General features: G+C 41.1%; 1 protein-coding gene across 2 annotated transcripts in view; it reads right to left on the reverse strand.

Moving 5' to 3' along the window:
- CCSER1 (coiled-coil serine rich protein 1) overlaps positions 1–11,536 on the reverse strand; it is a 603,805-nt gene extending 592,269 nt beyond the window's left edge. For both annotated transcript variants that reach the window (XM_054294825.1, XM_054294832.1), the window contains exon 1: positions 11,489–11,536. The gene's annotated coding sequence lies outside the window, so the exon portion shown is untranslated. The remainder of the gene's footprint in view (positions 1–11,488) is intronic.
- Between the last annotated feature and the right edge of the window lie 10,028 nt (positions 11,537–21,564).

Here is a 21,564-nt window from a genome sequence, read left to right on the forward strand (position 1 = left end):
CCCCTGTAATTGTTTCTATTGTCACAGCTTCGTTAAATCCCTCTGGTAAACCCATAAGTATTACAAGCTGCTGTATTCAAGATAATAAAGTAGCCCATGAAATAACTTTCCTCAATAACCATCATTCATAATACATAAATTACAGAAGGTCTCTTTAACACACACACACATATAGTAACCAGAGCTCAACCTGAAGTACAAGCAGCACTGACTGAAGCACAACTAACAGGAGCAAAGGCCAAACTATTACAGTGCCAAAGGAAGAATCCCAGCTTAAAAAAGGATGGCTCACCCTTGAGTCACTTTGCTGTACCCTGCAGACCAGCTGAAATTGTCACTCCCATAAGCAGGTGCATTTTTTGCACACAAGCTCAGCAAACGTTTTTTACTGGAATGCAGCAACACCTGCCTGACAGAGCAAACCAAGCTCATTTTATATCCAAACATGACTTGAATAATCACAGTACTGCCCTGCCCAAACTGTTTTCCAAAATAAACACATGAGGAGGGGTTGGATGTTGTTACTGTGCCAAACACACAATACCATTATTTCTCAGAGTCACTCTCTTCAACATTTTTTCTGCATGTTCTTCACCACAATTTGTGCTCAGGTATGGTTCAGAAAAGTAATACGCTCTCCAAATCTTAGCATAAAGACTGAAGTACTGAAACATAACATTCCATTAAGTTTCTCTTCACACAAAGACTCCCTTGCTTTATTTCTAAGCTCATTTTCTACTAGAGCAACAAACCACTCAAAACGCTTCAGTAGGAATGCACTCTATTTGAATACAAATATTTGGATTCTGCATTCACGACTAATTGCTAAGTGTTTTGCTACTGCACAGAAGAGCAGATGCCTCTGAAGTTTTCTCCTACTTCCCTATCTGTAACAAACCTTCTCAAACCTGAGGTGCCAGAGAGAAGCCGAATGGCAACAGAGCACACATAAATTACTGGTTTCCCACCTTCAGCTGAGCATCTGTAATGGGATCTTGCCCTCAGTTTTTACACTACGGCCAGCCAGCTCAATACACACTTCACTAAGTAGGCACAGTTTCTCTGTCTGTTCTTTCAAGCACTCAGGTTACTTCAAAGCAAAGCCAATTCAATTGTGCCTTCTTCACAGCAGGGTTTGTTTGGGCTTTCTATTCTTTTCTGACACGGCAGAACAAAAAGAAGTCTGGCCTTCTTTGCTTCTGCAATAGACATGCTGAGTGTCAATGTGAACAGACCAATTAAACAAACACAATACCTGATATCTTTCCAGTCAAAAGGTGAATTAAATGAAAGGTCCATAGCTGCAATATGCTTGCTTGAGGACCTCAGGTAAGTAATTAAAAAAAAAAGAGAAGCAAATCTTCAGGTGTTGTAAACGGATACAACAGAAGGGCTTAAACAAATCAATTCTCATCAAGCAGGCGTCAGTCCAACACCCTGAATAAGTGCTCCACCCCCCACTTTCAAAAAAGGCCATATAAAATAACCCAGGGGAAGGGAGGAAGACCATTAGGAAAAAAAAAAAAAACACAAAAAAAAAAAAACCAATCCCCAAACAAACAACAACTTAAGAAGGGCACTCAGGTTTTTTTTTCCCTCATGTGCCATTATGAATGCCAGACCTAACAAGGCCTATTTACCTACATATTTGCATGCTGTGGTTGGTTCATTTCAATGTCTAAGAAGCTGCAAGCAGCTGGGACACATCCAAGACTCCTCTCCTAGGTGGACTCTTTGATACTGATCATAAAATGCAGCCTTGCTCTCAGCCAGAGAATTTACATGAGTGTCTCTCCTCCAATTTCTCAAAACTCAGTCAAGCTTCAATTAATTTATAAGACTTTCCATCTTTTGTCAAACATCCCTGAAAGCAACCAAGAAGTTCAAACACTTCTGCTGCAGCTTGTGCAGTAGGATCCCTGGACAGCAGGATAAACAAGTATTGTTTCCATAGAAAATCAGGATAAGTTGTTCTCTCTGTAATGTGCTTTCATTTTTTTGTCCAAGCAGCATAAGTTAAAAAGGTTTGCAAGCTTCATTTTTAACTACTAGGACAGAACACCAGTTTCAAGAGGAACAGAACAGAATGAACAACACACCAAGCAAAGGATGCTAGAGGCACTGTAGATCAGAAGCTATTGCATTTTCTGCCTACTCCATCCTTCTTTCACTGCCACCAGCAGCTACTGCTCAGCCTAATAAATACAAACAGGAGCTACAAGCAATACCTGAATCGATCTCCATTGAAGGAAGCTGTAACAGTAGCTGAGGATCTAGACCCACATGTGTACATCTGACAACATTTTTAAACTCCTTTCTTATTTATTACCAAAAAAAAACTTCTGTAGATTTCATATAGTTACTGTTTTGATTATCTAAATTAGAAAGAAATAGTGGTTTCTAAAAACCTACTAATAAAGAGACTAGGCAACAAAAGGAAAGAAAATAAAAAGAGGGAGTTTAAACTCCAACTGAAGGGGGTAGGCATCTTCACTGTCCTTCCAAGCCTTCCCAAAATCTTTCACTTGAAACAGCTGTTTCCTTTCTCACAGTTCCTCACCTACAGCTCTCATGCCTCTCTCAAGCTGTTCTGTGTCATGTCAAGCCTTGTTTTATTTTAACTATACAAATTCTTTATGACAAGGATTTAGTCTATATTTAGAAAATGCTGCAGAAGATATAGTGCTGTGTAAGTGTTTTACCGTTTCTCTGGTGTTCAACTTCAGCATTTTGGAAGTCACAAGCATTGTCCTACACCAACTGTAAGAATCATTACTGTGATTAGGGAATTGCTTCTTTTATACACACATTTTTCCCCCGCTAACTATTATCAAAGCATACAGAACCACAATGAAAGATTTACAATGCAAGACATCAATAAAATTCAAATGAAAACATGAGAAAATAGACAAAAAACCTAAAATTTTCATACCCTTTTCCAACAGTAACTTCTTGCTCACCTTCTTCAATAGACAGTACCATCTTAAGGCCCTCTCAAATCAAGGCTACAAATAACGTGTGTATTGCAATACACAGCTTTGAGAAGCACCTTGCCCACAACAAAATAAACTACTTAAAACCAGGATAAGTAGCTTTTCTTTTTTTTTGCTTTTGTTATTTTCTGCCTACCCCTGCCCCCTACTTGCATATCTGAGAGTGGATTTCTGTTTCAATTTTACTGTTTCTAAAGCAATAAATGAAAGAAATCATATTTTTTCTGAGCCATTCACTATTTCATATTAAAAACAGCATAGCTTTCAACTGAAACCACCACTGCTGATCTCCTTTCACTGAAAACATTTGTATTTTATATATACACACAAACACACACGTGTATGCATATTTACCTCAGAAAATTTATCCCCACAGTGTCTTGGGAATATTATGTTAATAATGACTTGAATTAATTTTTTAGCTAACATATCCTGTGAGTTGCTTACTAGAATTTTGACATCCTAGTCTTCTTCACCTGCTAACAGCCTGAAATTGAAACTATTACAGGTAAAAATGAAATGTGTCTCTCGCCAAAGAGGATTCAGATGCATAAGTTATTAGGCCTTTAGCTAAGCCATGTAAGGTGGTTATTTGCATGTTCTTAGCTCATGGCAAGTACTAAATTAAAAGAGCTAACTAGCAAAACAAACTATTAAAAATAGACACAAGTGCTGCAGAAGCTGCAGGCCTGACAGTGTAAAACAGCCTTGTAGCTTCTGGTTCTGATTTCTGCCTGTTAAAAGTTTAATCTGTAAGGAAACCTATCATTAACAGGCAATTGTACATTGCTCCCTTATTAAGGGCCGTGAGCAAGTACTAAAGACTGGTGTGAAATTTGCTGAGATGCTGCCACAGACAGACACCAAAGCCATAATTGACCAAGATCAGGACGCTGGGATTAGGATTTAAAGACAAAGATTACCTTGCAGCTCATGTGACTAATCCCTAAATTTCTTCTAACACCCGTTTAGTGATTGAGTAAAGGCAGAGAGCTGGGAGAACAGAACTGCTGATTTTCCCTTCGTTCCCCACCACCTCTCCTCTGAGACTTTTTCTTCCCTATCTCAGCAAATGTCCCAGACTCTGCCAGCTATAAAATAAAGATTAGCAGGTAAAAAGAAGCCATTTGCGGTGTCAGCTCTTATCACCTGACAAACTAATTTCTTCATATTTCTATTATTTCCTACTCATCTACTCCATATGCATGTTTTTCACAACTCTCCAGTCAATATTATTTTGAAACGGTTTTCCTAAATCTCATATTCTTCCTTCTACTTACACATCCTTGATCTATTTCTGAAAATTTTAAATTCAGGCAATCATTTTAACTACCCTGGTCTTTTTAATCTCTGCTCCAGTTGGACTTCATAAAAACTCTAAATGCCTTGTGCTGTCCCCTTGCATAATCACCATTAGTATAGAACAGGAACCTACAGGTACAAAGCACTTTATTTTCAGACATTGAACTTATTCACATCTATTGTATTTGCAGTCTTAAACATTCTAAAATTCCTATTCTTTTGGACTTAGTTATTTTAAGAAACATTCTTAGAACCTATTTTTTGAAGTACTAAGAATTTCATGATGTAACAAAAATCATCAAAATAGTACAAGCTCAGTAATTTTTGAAAATCAGTCCTTGAAAAATATAAGATGTTGTACAAAGCAAACAGACATGCAGTAAAATATTATTTAGGGTATAATTAAGGCCTCATTAAAAACAGTAGCAGTTTTGCCACTGGGCTATGGGGCCAACATTTCTCCCTGAGCTCACAGCCACTACAGTGAAAAAACAGGTTCAAAACCGTAACACATTAGGATGCTTGAATGTCCTACTCACAGTGTAACCTCTGTAGCAACTAGCTACAAAACACTACATATTCACATCATTCAAAATTTAAATTTATGTACAACAAAACCATTTTATTTTGCTATTCACAGAGATGGCAGAGCCTGCTATCAGCTTCCTTATACCTTCCTTGTACCACATCTACTTTTACATAGGGAAACAGCAAAACCAGAAGAGAATAGAAGATAGCTACACGGCTCTCCCAGCCCAGGATCCCTGACAGTTCAGTAACCTCTAACAGAAGAAATCAACTGGAACGCTTTCAAAGGCTGTCTCTGGAAGACATGCAGGTGTGCCTTCACATGCTGGCTGGGTTTTTTCCCAAATAGCCAAGCAGTCATGCAACAAGGAAAGGGTCTGGAACACAAACCCTATGAGGAGAGGCTGAGGGTTCTACAGGCTGGAGAAAAGGAGTCTCAAGGGAGGCCTTATCTCTCTCCACAACCACCTGAAAGGAGGCTGTGGCTCAGGCACCCCAAGGCTGTGGGTCAGCCTCTTCTCCCAAGCAATGGTCAGCAGGAAAAAGGGAGACAGCCTGAAGCTGCACCAGGGAAGTTCAGACTGGATATTAGGAAAAAACTTCTTCACTGGAAAAAGTAGGAAAGCATTGGAACAGTCTACCCAGGAACGTGGAGTCCCAGCCCCTGGAAGTATTAAAAACCAAAACATGGCACTTCATGATATGGTTTAGTGGGCACATCAGTATTTGATAAAAGGTTGGACTCGACCTTGGAGGTCATTTCCAACCTCAATGATCCTATGATTCTATTATACCACAATGTTTGTGCTTCTAGATGCAAATTGAACCTAATGTATATTGTATGATATCAATGTGGACGTGCCATCTCCTGCAGATGCTGGGTGGCCCAACTTAAAATATACTGAGTTTAAGGATCAAGAAATATTAAAAGCTTAACATGTCACTTCAAGCACAATTGATACCTTACACTCACAGCTGAAGGCATGACCTGCACTCAAGGTATTTGAGAGGTCTCAATGAATGTGAAATAATGTACATCATCTTGCAGTGTCCCTTTAATGGAAATAAATATGGAGAAAGCCACATCATTTTCCCTATTGCCACTTTCTCCCACTCACCTCCCTTCAGCAAAATCAAGAGAAAAAAAACATGAATATATTATTGCAGAAATTGCTTTCCAAGGCAGTTTATTAATATTTCTGAACACTTCAAATGAAATTAGCTTCTTAGCATTTTCATCCCTCCAATATATACACTGCATTCTTATTTAAAGCTTCTGTGTTAACAATGAAATAAATATTCTTGTACAGAATAAATATGTGTGGTGACAACTAATAAAAAAAAAATGAAAGGCAATCTCTTCTTGGCAGGACTGCTACTCTATTTCCATTGCCTCTGTGCCACAACATGTTGAGTTGGTCAACAAGAATTTAGCCAGCATATTTTAAAGTCATAAAACCTGACAACACAGTTACCAAGGCTCCTATTCAAATCAGCAGCAATTCTGCCACTGGCCAAAACTTCTTCAAGAATAGATGGTAAAACTTGGCTCTTCTCCTCTCTCCTCACCAGTCATTTAGTAAAAAAAAATTTTAAAAAACCACTGTAAATTAATAAAAATATGAGGCAGTATAGTTCTGAAAAATAGCCCCACAAATTGACACTGCACTATATCAAATCTAGAAGACACTCTAGAATTTTCAGTTAGTACCTAGCACACAGAACAAAACACAAAGCACAAACTGTTGTGAATTTGGATATTGGAAGAGTAGGCAGAGCCTGCCACATGAGCACAGCGCACCTCTCTCTCTGACCATATTTTGGAGGTACTGGGTGACTCCATCTTTCTCTCAGTGCGAGATTTGGCTGGCATGGCACACAGTGACAGTTTAACATCACTGGGAGGTGACATCTGAACAGATGTCGCTGCTTCGGAGGCAAATTATAAGGTTTGGACTATGCCACAAGCAACACACTGATGAGAAACCTGTTGAATACTTCTATCCCCACCCAAATTTAAATCGAACAGTACTATTCAAAATGAGTACATCACTTAGAGCTGTTATTTTCTTATTAAAATGTTTAAAGATATCACATAAACATGGCACATGAAAATAGGATCAGTAAAGGAGCCCAAAAACAAGCATGAAATAAGCAAAAAGATGTCACAGTTGGATACGCACTAGAACCAAACAATATACTTTCAGAAGCAATGATTTGCACTACCAAAATTTATAAAGGAGTGTTTTTACAAGCTTCCTACCAGTCTGACACAACTGGTTCTACACAGTGGAAAACAGCTGTGATCCTCAGAAGCATTACTGACTGAGCCAGATCTCAAATTCCTGATATGTTAGAGCACTATAAAAAATTAAGTGGTATTTCCTTAAATAATGTAAAAGCATCATTACATTCTACGAGTGCAGAACTGCTTTCTCTCAAACTTAACAACAAAAAAAATCCAGGAAAAGCTCTTTTGCCTAGACTGAAAAAAAATATCACCTGATAGTAATTAGTCTTTATTGAGAAATTGCTGCATAACTTTACACACAATTCTGTAATTGGATCTGTAAAAAGTTTCCACATCTATGCCAGCTTATCAAACAAACTATATAAATACAATTAATCCATTAAGATAAGGCTCTGGGACTTGGGATGCATATTCCAGTTCAACAGTCTTTATCACAAATCAGCTGTGTGACTTCCACACACCGCTGCTTCAATGTCCCAACTATGAGGAAAAGAACTACACATCCATACTTCAACACTCATGTGGGCCTTCATAGCAATAATCAGGGCAAAAAACATAGCACCATGTGTAAGTAACATACAGTGTTTGGATACAAAACCATCATCACTCAGATCTGGTAATCCCGCTTAACAGTGTAGTTTTACTTTTTGCGCAATTACAAAACATATGCAACAAGACTACAATGCACATTTAATAACAATCTTCTTCCACATCCAGGACTTTACTACTTTTACTTATTGCCTGCTTGTAGCTTCCTTTCCCTTGCTATAAACCAACTATCCTCTGTCAGTCACATTTCAGCTAAAGGGAGACTTCATAGAAAGCATTATTACTACTACTACTATTATTACTATTATTATCATTTCACTGCCATACAATAGACAAATGATACTACAGCCTTCAAACATGGAGTGAGTTTGTGTTATCTAACCAACATAGCCCACTATGTAGTGCAGTGAGAACAAGTCAAGAAGCAGCAAGTAAAAGTAACCACACATTTAACTACCAAACAGCTATAGGGGTTTACTACTGATGCCTGTAAAATATACAGCTGCATCTTCCATACTCTTAAAGTTACAGGCCCTTGCTAAAGCACAGGAATACACATGAAATCTTACCAGTACAAATGGCAATGTACATTTTAGGTACTTTCAAGTTCTGTTATTTTACATGGCATCTCACACAGCCAGTACACTCCTTAGCTAAAGTCTAATACAAAAGCATATTTACTTTATCAAGGTAACCCAGTTTACTGTCACGGCAGAAAACTGCCAAATAAAGGCAATATTGAGAGGAAAAACCAGAAGAAACTACAGGAAACAAACCCAGCCCCTATTTGCCATTATTTATGTGTGTATTTCCTTTTGTTTCCCTCCCTCCCACCTGATGATGAGCCCCTCCAACTGCAGCAAAACTGTCCTCCAGGGGAAGACCTGAGGCACTGAAACTTACAGCAGAGTAACTTCTTAGAAGAAGATAGATGTAGCTCAGCTCCTCACCACAACAAGCTGGTAGCTATTTCATTTCACTAAGTGTTCATAGGGCTTCATTTCCATTGATATGTTCACTGACACAAGAATGTTATTTCATGTCGTGCTTTAGTAGTGTCAATCAACCTCAGAAAAATCACAGTGCAACATTCACTTCTTCCCTTGCCTCAGGGGAAGATAAATAGGTAAAAGGAGGCCTCCTTTTATTAGGAGGCCTCCAAAATTACAGTGTAAACAATCCAATTAAACACTATTAAAGTATCATGGTTCTAGAATATGCAGATAAATTTATGGTTTTTAAAAACTATCATTGAGTTTAATGTAACAAAACACTTGTCTCAATAGCTCACTTGTATCTGTAATTCCCAACATCATAAAAAATATACAGGGGCCATTATTCTTTCTAGTACTCCAGATGGGCTAATCCAACAAAGCCATGGTATCTTCCATGAACTTTCATGCAAGAGTGGGAATTTTTCCCAATGGAGCAACTTCTCTACATCTCCCTTTCAGTTTATGAAACACTCAAGCAAAAAAAACCAAAAAAAGCTCCAGAACACTGCGAAATATTTCTTCAATGTCAACTTTAAAGGCTCATGTGACATTAGGTTTGAATGAAAAAGGAGAAATCCAACCACACACAGCTAACATGAGATCGTGCTCTCACGATCACAACCACATGCACAGACCTGAGGATACAAGATGCTTTTTCAGCATCTTCTGTGACTAACAGACTTAAAAAGCAAACATTAACTCGTGTAAGTCAGACATGGTACATGCCCTATGTGCTGCTCCAGCTCATCCTCCTGGTCCAGCTCCCTGTGTCTGTTGCGCTACTCAGGCCTCACTGAGCTCTCCAGAAGGCAGACCTCACTCAAGCCACCAGCTACTCCAAAAAGTCCTGCCCAGGATTACAGCCAGGGTTACAAGACTTCACCCTGCAGGCTGACTCTCCCACTGAACTAAATTCCCTCACCAAGCCATAGCAAAAAGCTGCTGCACTTAAGTTTCCTTCCAAGCCAAACTGGGGAAGTTAATCAAACTACAGGGACCACCGCACTCCAGACTCAAAGAGGGAAAGGAACCTCAGCTGGCAGAAAACACCCCTTGCTTCTATGTCTCACTTTCAGCAGACCCTGGACAGTTGTGTATTATTACCTTCTCCTCAGACAGGGCTGCCTATTTTTGGGACATTGGTCTCTGGGATGCAAGAGATTAATAATGTCTCAGTTGTCATCATGAAGTCTCTATGAGGACTTTCCAAGACTAGTTCTTCCTCTGGGTTATTCCAGGGCTGAGTCAGACCTTCCCATTTACATTTCCAAGAAAACATTCTTGAAGCGTTTTTTACTGTTTCTGTAATAATTCCCTTTCTTACAGCAGCCTGAAAAATCACAGCTAAAGGAAACTACTCCAGAGATGATCACTAATGCCAAAAAAATCCCAAAATGTACTACTACTGCTTCCAGCTAAATAAATACAACTGTTACCATCCTTTCTAGCAACTGCATTTGTAGTACAAGAACACATACAATGAAATGTTGTAAAGAGGACAAGAACCCTCCTGAATGATTAGGCACGTCTTTGCTATCTGAGCTTTTTCAGTTCATTAATATTTCACTTTTATATATTCCTCAGCTACTTTTACAACATGTTCCTTTCTCTCCTTCTTAAGTATGAGCAAGGAGAATTGTTTGAAGTACCTAGCAGACCTTGCCTCACATTCCCACCTCCGTGCCCCCTGAGACTTTAACACTTCAAGTACAATATATACTAGATAGAAAAACACATCTGGCATAGAGAGGGATAAGAGAATACTCTCAGCCTCCTTTCTAGTTACGTTCAACTATAAAGGTGTGCAATAAGAAAATAAAGCATACTGCAGTTTGTCTATGCCAAGACACTTACTGCTGTCAATCCCAAAGGAGAAACAGAGACATAAAGCTGGGAGGGAAGGGGGTTCCCTTCTCTGTGGAAGAGCAAAATAACCCCTTTGCAAGGCAACTTGCAGCAACATCCCTTCCTTGCCAAAAGTCAATCTCTTTAACTAGGAGGAGCAAAACAAAAACTGTCTAGAGGAAATAAAGGATTTACATGAACCTCTTCCATAATAAGCACTACCATCACCATCTGCTCCACTTTTTAAGCTTGCCATGCGATTTTGGAAAGCACATGCAGCATCCTCCAGCTCCTGTCTCCAAAGCCCTGGCAAAGGTCACACATGACCGCCAGTGGCCGGGCCCTACCCACTCCCAGTGGTTCTGAAACCACTTCTTGTCGTTTTCCCTGGTTAATTCCAGATTGCTTAACACACACGCGGGGGGGGGGGGGGGGGGGAACAGAAAGAAGAAACGCCAAAAAATAAACAAAAAAAGGATGGGGTTTCTTTCCCGTCACCTGCAGCAGCGAGGCCGGAGCGAGGGCCAGCGGGGCACCGGGCACCGGCTGCCGGCGCCGTGCCCCCCCAGGCCGGGCCCGACGAGCCGCGCGCTGCCCCCAGGCCACCCCGGCGGCACCGCCGCTGCTCCGGGCCGGGCCAGCCCCGGGGGACACCTGCGGCCGCCCCGCCACAAAGCCGCCGGTGCCGCTGTCCCCGCGCCGCCCTCGCAAATCCCCGGCGCTCTCGGAGCGCGGCTGCCGGGGATCAGCGCGGAGCTGCGGCACCGGCAGTCCCGAGCCTCCGCCGCCCCCACCGCCGCAGCCGCGGGTCGGCGCAGGGCGCCCGGCGGCCACCGCCCCGCGGGCGCGGAAGGCGAGGCCAAGGCAGGGGGGCCGCCCGCGCCCCGGGGCGACACCCGCCGGATCACCTCGGCACCTGCCGAGAGGGGCCACCCGGCCCCGCCGCCCCGGGGCACCCGCACACCCGGGACCCCGCGGCCTGGCCCGGTTCTGGCCGGCGACACCACCCGGTAGGGACGCGTTACCTGGCCGGGCTCCTCCAGCGCCCGACGCGCTCGCCGCTCGCCGGCGGGGGCTGGGACCCTCCTGGCAGCGCAGCGCGGCACCGCCCCCGCCCCGCTGGGTCGCTGCTCCGCCGCGTCGCCCCGGCGCGGGGAGAATAATCCGTGCGGAGCGGCCGTGCCCCGGTCTGTCAGTCCGTCCGCCCGCCCGTCATGTTGCGGCCGGTGTGTGTGTGTGCGTGTGTGTGTGTATGTGCGCGGCGGGCGGGGAGGAGGGAGGGCGGCAGAGAGGAGGGAGGGATGCGGGGGCGGGCCGGGGCGGCGCTTCGCCCGTGTGCCGGTGCGGGGCGCGGGCTCCGCGGAGCGGGGTGCCTCGGTCCCTGTGTGTGTGCAAGGGATGATACAGAGTCTGTAATCTGTGCCGCTGTGTGTGTGCGCTTCCCCGTGTCTGTCCGTGTGTCCCCGGGCGGAGCAGCTCCCCGGCCTCCTCAGGCGAGAGGAGAAAGTCCGAGTTCCCCCCGGGAGGAGTTCAGCTCCCTCCGGTGTGTTTACACTCACCATCTGCTCAGGGATTTATAAGTATTTTTCCCTTTCCCGAAAGGCGGCGGAGCCCTCTGATTTCATTTCCTCGTCCTCTTTTCCAGAGATGTGTTTTGTAATTATTTCCCGGTTGCTCCGTGGCCATCCCGGTGCATTCCTGGTCCTAGGGAGGGAATAAGGAAACGACGATGAAGAGACAGCTCCACACCAAGGACAGGTCTCGGCTGCACCGGTCTAGGAGCAAAAATTATTTCCCTGGAATATCGGGCGAGGGCAGAGGTCAAATACATGGCGTTTATTCATTACATCTAAGTTCCACAATCCATTCAGAAGGATAAGGTAAAGCAGAGAAATAGCTGTGTTCTCTGTGACTAATACTTAAGGACTGTGACTGAGTTTTCCTGGGTTTTTTTGCCAATTTATACAGCATCTCTCCTGTATCACCCACCAAAATGAGCTACCTTGCCTCATTACGAACAATTGAGTAAAATGAGTGATGACTCAAAAGTGACAGGCTGCAGATACGCGCACTATCCTCTCATACCAAAAAATAAAACACATGAAACTCCTTGCATTGAAGGAACACATAGACTTTGCAGATTTCAGTCTGAACAGGAATAAAGCCTGTTCATTCTGTAACATCTGTGCTTATGCTGCAACTGCAACCCAAAAAACTTTCAACTATTAGGCTACAGAAAAATGAAGATCCAGAATGGAGCCAAAGAGTTTTGAAGAATTTTGAGCAAAACAGATTTTGACAAAAATACAGGTACAACTTAACAGCAACAATGATGTTCCACTGAAATTCTGAATAAGAATTCTGTCAGAGTGCAGAGGTCAGTGTCATACTTGGCGTGAAAGTAACAGGAAATGGAATGCTTATGTCTTTACAAAACTGAACTTTACAAAACTAAACAAGTCTTACAAAACTAAACTAGTGAATTCACAATACGCAATTATATTTAACTATAACTGTCAATCTGTTTAACATGTTCACAGGATTGTTTGATGAAATGTGATAACCAAAACTCAAGGTGTTCCTTTTTCTTCTTGGGCCAGATAATAAACTTAAATCAGATAAAATATTTCACAGGCATATGCAGCACATAGCAGCACTGCAAAAAAAAATGCTACGTGGAGAGAAACATTTTTAGTAACCTGTCATCTGCATTTAAAAGGCACAAGATCTCATGTGACACAGCCCCAAGAGTGTTCATTATTGAAAGTACCTACCTTCACAATGTGGGAATTTCAAAGGAGAGTATGCAGTAACCAGATGACTTGACTGAGAGGTGGTTCACAACCCACAAAGGAGTTAAGCAACAGCAAGGGCATGAGTCGTCTCAATGAAGAGGAGGGTATTTGTCACAAGTAAAATTATGGGCCTACTTAGCCTCTGTGCTAAGCTGAGTCAGCCTTGACTGCAGAGGCTGAGAAATCTGTGTTTTGCTGAATCAGCCATCTCCTAAGAGTCTTGCATGATTTTTGAGCTCCATCTCCCTGCCCTCCTTCATCCTTGTATTCAAGCAGAAGATGCAGAGTTAATCACAACTATTAACTCAGGCTCTCTGGTTTCTATCAGTTTTCATCTCTGCCATTGCCCTGAAAGGGCAAAAAAAGCCCCTGTGATTAACTAGAATTTCCAGACACACTCACTTGTGATGCTTCTCTTGAAGCTGTCAAGGCTTTGATTAGTCCAGTGACACAGACAGACAAACAACAGAGACAGCAGCTAGAGGTTGTATGGGAAAATGTCACCATTTCCAAATTCTAGGGATTAGGAGGGACAAAAAAAGGCCTAAACATGGTCATAAGCTTAAGCATTGAGCAATACCTGTGCTGAAGTAGGTTTGCTACCTGAGGTCTCAGCAGATAGCTATGGGAGTTACTGAAGGAGGAACTGGAGTTACTGGAGGAGGAACACTTGTGGTCACCACACCCCAGATCTCCCCAAGCACATGTAACATAATTCTCTTTTCCCTCCAGTTTCCTACTGGTTTGGCCCTGGTGAGTTCAGCAGAAGGCCTCTCTTTGAGGCTATGATAGGGTGTTTCACCAAAATCTTCACTAGGTTTTGCTACCACAACAAAGCCTTAGAAGGAAATTTCAGATTCAGAAGTGCACATTCACCAGGATCAAGACATTCTGATTCACTGAGATACGTCATGGAAGTCATTACAACTGATATATCTGATTCCCTTGCATCAGCTATCTGCTCTCTGTATTCTCTCTGTTGGCATTCCTTCCTTGTTGCCTGATCAAGGATTTCACATTATCCTCATGCTTGATGCTGTCTCCTTCCAAAAAATCAGAGGGATTAATGTTTTTCACACTTTTATCCCTTTGTGGTTTGGTTTCCACATGTATGGATCCAGACATGGGGGAAGCTGAGACCTGTGAGATCAAATTGGTTTCAAAAGCTATGTCCATCAGGGTTGACCATGCATCCCTGTGTGACCTTCTTGAATGCCTCAGCCCTCAACCAAACAAGCATCTCTTTATTCTCTACAGAAGTCTCAGGGCACAGAGAAGCATTAGTTGGTCCTATTCCATTGACCAGATATGCAATGGTTGTCTTCTTAACTGCATGAATTTTGAGTCTGGCCAGAGCTATAAACAGCCCTTGGGGACAAAACAGATTAATTTCTGGTTTTGTAGGAGCATTTTGTGACCCTGAAAGGAACCAGTTTTGGAAGATAGGTATGCTGGAGGGGCTAAGTATGCCCAGCAGTGACTCATGACCACAGGCTGGGAGAACCTTGCCTTGGCACTGGGGTACACTGAGACATCTTGAGAGGTCCAGGGGATGTATGGACTTCACTAAATGTTTTTCTCTTACAGTACTGTTTGAGCCAGGTTGGTATTAGGGGCGTTTCATACCACAGTCAGCATGGAACGCTCTGGTCAGGTCCTGGTTTACCTTACCATGAGAGGAGAAGACAAAGAAAACCTCTAGTACCAAACTGCTTCCACTCTCCCTTCAAGAGACATCTGTTCAGTGAAGCATTGTCACACTAATCAATATCTATTAGTTTTGTGTTGCATGTGATCATATCCACTTACACCTTTGGAGCAAGGATTAATCGAGTGACCTTCCCCTTGCTGTATAGTTCCGTGTATGTGTAATGTACTGAATAAACACTGAAACCAGACAGTTTGTTAAAAGCTAGGAATTTTATCATGCTAACACTGAAACCTCCTCCTTCTCCCCACTTTACTTAATCATAAAATAATAATAATCTGAAGCAGTTTCTGAGTTAAGGTTTATGCATTTTGTTCCCCACTTTTAAACAGGCTGTAAATTGATTTATACTCTGTCTCTTGGCTCCCTCAACACCAATGGCAAAAATGACACCACTTTCTAGAGCTATAACCACGTTCACTACTGAAGCCACAAAGAACCATTACAACTAGAAATACAGAATTTCAATTCATTCAAAAAGATAAATGCTCCTTACACTTCAAAATTCAGTTTAATAAATTGAACAAAGAAATGTTACTTGACTCCCACTGGTGAGATAACTGACACGATATTATCCTTGATGAAAAATCTCCAGTTTGGCACTAAAAACGGATCAATCCCCATACCTGTACTTCTCTTTGTTTAGTCTGTCAGAACAGCTCATCTAATTTGGCTTTATTATTTCCTTTCAAACAGTTAGTACAGATATTATCATTGCTCATCACTGGAAATTGTGATGCCAATGAATGTCTCACTACCACAGAAGAGCATCAGAAGATTTCTCTCTAACAAACCAGCTTTGTGAATATATTTATCTGGTTAATCTGATTTCAAACACTGTCAATATGCAAGTTGCTTGCTTTGCTGTTATCAGTATAATCAAAAGCGTAAAAATCTTATCAGCTCTGATATTCATCTAAATTAGATTAGTGGTAAAGTTTGTTTACATGCCCATAGAGAAACATGCCATAACTGGAGAATGAAGTTTTGTTTATTTAGTTCAGTGTATCACTGTCAAAACTGTCTTGGTAAAGGAAAAAATGCGTCCAACTCGGAGGCCTATTTCCCCAGTAAAATCTGTGCACGCTGGCTGAGAGTCTAATCCTGAAGTAGGTGAGCAAACTTCTGGTTCTCCATTGTAATCCCCAAAGCTCCACATGGGCACATAAACCTGAAGGACTCCAAAGGACTTGAGCATTGTATTTTCACAAACAGCAGCTAATAAAAGCCTCCAAAGGCTGCCTTGTGTGTTTCCATGCCTTTTGATTTGAACAACAGAAGTCTGCATGAATGAGGTTTTACTTCTTATTCTAAACTCATCCACTTGGAGGATCCCCATGACAAAATATTTTGGTTCTGCAGGCTACCGGGGTTTATTTGTAAATTATCTGTTCATCTTTGTAATCTTACTTAAATTGTGGAAATATTCTGATTTGTCTAGGGCTTTTTTTTACAGTTTTTTTTTTTTTTAACATTTACATGTTCAGCAAAATTGAAGTTGACAAGCATTCTTTCCAGCCTTGTTATTTATCCATTGTGCAAAATAGGAAAAGGAAGGAAATCTGCTGAAAGGGAAAATTGTATTTCTATTTGTAATAGATTGAGTGCTAGCATTGAAAACATAGTCTGAGCATGGCATTCTGTACCAGAAAATAGAGGATTAAAAAATAATAATATGTGCTGCATTTTATGGTATCTGTGACTCCAATACATCATCACAGCAGGAGCTTTCTTCAGTATCAGTGAACCTGGGAGGGCTGAGCAAATTCTGCATTTAAGTCTCATCAATTTGCCTTGCCTTAGGCCAAAATAGCACCTCAAGTTATTCAGTTCATATGGAATTATTAAAGTTTTCCTCATGCGTTTAGTGAGCAGCAGCTTCCCTGTTTGCAGACAAAAGACCAGAGACAAGAGCCAAAAAAGAGAGGTAGACATCATCTGAGATTATGCAGAGGAATGTAGAATATCCAGCTGTTAACATTAATACACTAAAACATATAAAGTGCACACATACATTATGTAGAATAACACCTAAAAGACCAGTTACTGGAAAGGCTTCCAGCACAGATGGGCTCAGGGCCCTTAGTCTATTGTTGCAGCTGTTACAGACACTCCATACCACAGGATTTTCTCAGTACCATTCACCCATGCAGAGCAAAGCCAGATTTCCAGCACTACCTTCCCAAATTCTCCTTTTTACATCTACAGCTGTACTTTTAACTTCTCCGCTGAAATACCCGTATTCTTCATGTGCCCATCAACTGATGCAGACTTCACAGAAGAGAAAACATTTGTTTATCTAGTATTTTAGATTGTTAAATCAAAAAAATAAAATTGTCCCCTAGGAAAAACACCTACAAAGCCTTCAAATATTGGTCAAAGAATAAGAATTAATGCCAAAATCAGAAGAACATGTCACAAATTCTATTCTATTCAACTGGCTTGTATCAGCATCTTGGCAACACCCAGAAAAATGCGTAAGCTCATTCAGTTACTGATGTTCTTCCACACAGCCTTTCACGTAGGTGTTCAGGAATAGGGATCTACCTGAAAAACAGACTGGAAATAAATATGCAATAATTTCTGGGTTCTACCATGCAGTGGTGACACTGGAAAGAATTTAGACAGCTGAACTTGGATGGTCACCATTGCTTTTTCAGGGAGGCAAAGGATTTAGTCTTCACATAAAACACCAGCTCCATATTTCCCCAAGCACAGGAAAAACCAGAATTTTTACATCTTTAGTAGTCACACAAACCAACCTGTGGCAGACCTCAAATGGCAATACAACAGTAAAGACATGCCCAAGTTAAAATTAAAGCTTTTTAGATTTAACCAAAACTTTGAAATTTTTTTTATCCAGTAGGCAGATTATCTATGAACTAGGGTGTGTCTGAATAATCAATGTGCAGACTCCTGTGCCCTGTCTGAGGCTGCAGCTAGAGAATGGACTTAGGGGACTAAAAGAACTGAGAGCATTGAATTGGCAGTCCCTTGCTGAACTGGGGTTAGAGAAAAAAAGACAAGCAAAAAAAAAAACCCAAACAAAAACACTTTGTCAGCCTGATGTCATTGCCCTTCCCACAGCACCACCCTGACTTGGTATTTGCTGCCATGCATGATGTAGTCACAGGCAGGTCTATGTAAATGTGAGATTGCATTTTTACACAGCAGCATTTGCACGGAAATATCCAAATTGTCACCAAAGTCTAGAGGAGGTTAGTGCCTTGCATTTCACTTGAGGTTTCCATCAGAGCAGGGATGGGTTTGCTTCATCAGCCACTGCCCTGGCTGGTGTGATCACAAGGCTCAAGGAGAGAAGGCATGGAGCCACCAGGCCTCACAATGTGCAATCAAACTGAGACACAAAGACATGCTAAGATGCCTCCATTTCCACATTCATGTCTATTATGTCTAAATTCATACTTGGTATTTATGAAAGCAAGGGCATTTTCTTTATTCAGACATCTCATTTTAAAGTCTCTTTCCATGTCTATATCAAAGACAAATGCATGTTGTGATTTTGATTTAAGTGCAAGGTCTGCTGCTAGGGGCTGGAAATCTAGTCTGCTTAATGAATTTATTAGGCTTTGTCTTACATCCTAAAGGATATTTATTACTCTATGGCACACTCTATTATTACACAGTATTATTTTTATGAACATCACAAGCACCCATGATGTACAGTTCCACCATAGTCAGTATGAGAAAAAAATCAGCACACTTCCCCAAATATAGAAATGCTGACTGTTGCCTCATGCACTGAATATTTGAACAGGCTTATATTTTGGCTCAGGTCCCTAAAGCACATATCCCTTCCTAGGAAACATGCATCTGGAAAAGAGAATCTATGTTAACAGGACAAGTCTGGTGTTCAGCAAGAGGCAGCAGCTCCCTACTGCACTTCTCCTGTGGAGGTTTCCATTCAGTTGGTGATGGGTTTAAATGACCTGAAGGATGACACCATAAAGGTCTGTTAACATCACCCTGGGTAATTTCTTAATTTTTGCTATTTATAGTCACACAAATGTGATAACTGCCATTAAACAGACACATTTTCAGTAGTGGGATTTCAAAAGCTTTAGCAAATGCAGAAGCATAGAGGATGTGGGTAGAAAGGTACCAGAAATTGCTGGAGTTCAGCAGTGCCCAAACATTACCAGATAGATACCCTTCACAAGCAAACAATTAAGAAAAATTGCTTAAAACACAAAACTTATTTCACTAATATATAGTGGCAATAATTCACATGTTACAACATATTCTGACTTTCATGTCCCTATTTACTCTTCCCCGAGTATATTTTTCTATTTATCATTACGATCTTCCAACCATATACAGACAATAAACAAGATCCCTCTGAGATACATGTAGAGAATAGTTATGAAATAAACACAGATATTTCTTACTAGCCCTATTTAGTGTTCAGATTACTTTTAACACATCAGTACCTAGACCATAGACATCTTAGTGCCACTGGAGCTGACATTAAATAAAAATGGAAAACGAAAACCTGAGTGTTGCAGCAAGTAAAACATGCCAGTATATTAAATATGTGTTCATTAAGACACACATACAGAAGTGCAGTGTGCTTTTCCCTCCCAAGGGCAACACTAAGTTATGCCTCAACAAGCAGCATGGATTTATGTCCCTAAATGCTTCTCTCTTCAATAAACATTTGTATACCTGCCATGAAACCTGAGGAATCATATGCCCTTTAGTTAATTCCAAGATACTGAATTAATCTTTGGGAAAAAAAAAATAGATAATTCTATTCATTAAAGGATTATTTTTAAAAAAATCACTATAGAAGGACAATTTTTTTTTTCTATAATGTAGGTATAGGACATTTTTACACAAACCTGTGGTTTCTGTACTTTGACCAGATCCTATGTTTGAAGCAATATATGGAGGATTCTTTCAGGCAGAAATTATATACTGGGTCTGTGGTTTAGCTCAGCAGGATTCTGGTCTTCATTGCAAATCTGGGGAATAAATAAGTCAGAGATTCTGAAGACCATATAGGAGCTAGGGACCTAAATCCTATTAAAATACCAGAAATTGGATACTAACTCCCACAGACTTCTACATGAAAAGAATGTTCATCTGAAATGAACATTCTTTTCAAGACTACATTTGCTTTTGAGTCTGTATTTCCTCTTGCAAAAGTTGGACAGCTCAAAATACCAAATTATGCCCACAGATTTTACTTAGAAATTATGACCATCATCTGATTATGTAAGACCACAACACCTGAACCCTTGTAGAAGATACACTGACTTAGTCCAAGAGAAAGCTTGCCAGGGAAGCTGATAAGCAAATGTACAAGTATTTTGCTAATATATACATGAAGAACACTAACCTGTATATGCTGAACTTGATGGCAATGGTCCTAGTAATTTTAGTAGGAGCAGCACTGGACTCATATCATTAGGTACATTATCTATCACCACACTATTAAGCACATTCCCTATATGTCAGGTGAATACATTTTGAAAATCCCAAGAATTTCTCCATGCCTCTTCAAAAATAAAATGGAATTTAGGCCTTAGCTAATAGGATCAGAGCAGGGCTTGGAGCTGTATATTTTAAAGCATCTGTAGCATTAATAGCCAGAACATAAAATCCAGATGGGAGGACGATTACATTCTAATAGCTTTTATGAAAAGCTAATTACACATATTTGGGGCCTGATCCAAAAACTGTTAAAAACATGTCAAGGAAAAAAAAAGAGCAGTTGTCTGCAGAAAGCACCTAGAGTTACTGAACTGCCACTCCTTAAAATTGCTCCCACAATAGTAAACGTGGCAATAAAGATGAAGTATTAAAATTTGTTCTTCTGTAATGATGGCCTTTTAATTTTAAAAAAGGCATAAAAGATATAAAAATGTCTTTTACAACTCCACATATTCTAAATCCACAAACACATAGAGCCCATCTCTGTGATTAGAGGCAGAATTTTATCCTATTCCAACGTTCCACAGCAAGCTTTTCCACAAAGACACGCTTTGAGAAGCACTAAACAGAACAAATTATTTACTATTTGCAAACGGGGAAGAGCATCTTTAAAAATTACTTTAACTTGCCTTCAAAACGTGCACAGAAATTTCTGAATTATCACTGATAGGATAAGCTGTGTTCAAACAAAACTCACTGTCAGGCTCAACTATCAACACCACTCTGCTTTAGCTCTTGAATGGTGTGAAAAAAGAGGGTGGGAGAAGAAAGGCAGCAGAAGTGCTAATGCAATTGTTTGATGCGTGTCTGTGAGAGGCAGCGAGGAGGAGGAGGAGGCGTTCTGCTAGGCAGGCTGCTGCCAAGGGGAATCACAGGCTTTGTACTCCTCCCTCACCTCCTTCAGTGGAAAATAATTACTGCTGCTTATAAAAAAATCACACTGTTGATTTTTATTGGTCTGATGTTGCTATTTCTTACATCTCCACAGAACTGGCCATTTTCCACTGAGTCATTTTCCTACCAATTTCTGTAGGCTGCAGCCAGTGAAGAGCTGTGAGGGCGCCTGCCCCTGCACCATTCCACATGGCAGCGTGCCAGGCACAGTGACTGACTGCACTTCAAAACATTTTCTGCTTAATTA

Source organism: Melozone crissalis, unplaced genomic scaffold (genome assembly GCF_028551555.1).
Source record: "Melozone crissalis strain CALT ecotype California unplaced genomic scaffold, PUWL_Pcris_2 ptg000006l_1, whole genome shotgun sequence".
Classification (NCBI taxonomy): Eukaryota; Metazoa; Chordata; class Aves; order Passeriformes; family Passerellidae; genus Melozone; species Melozone crissalis.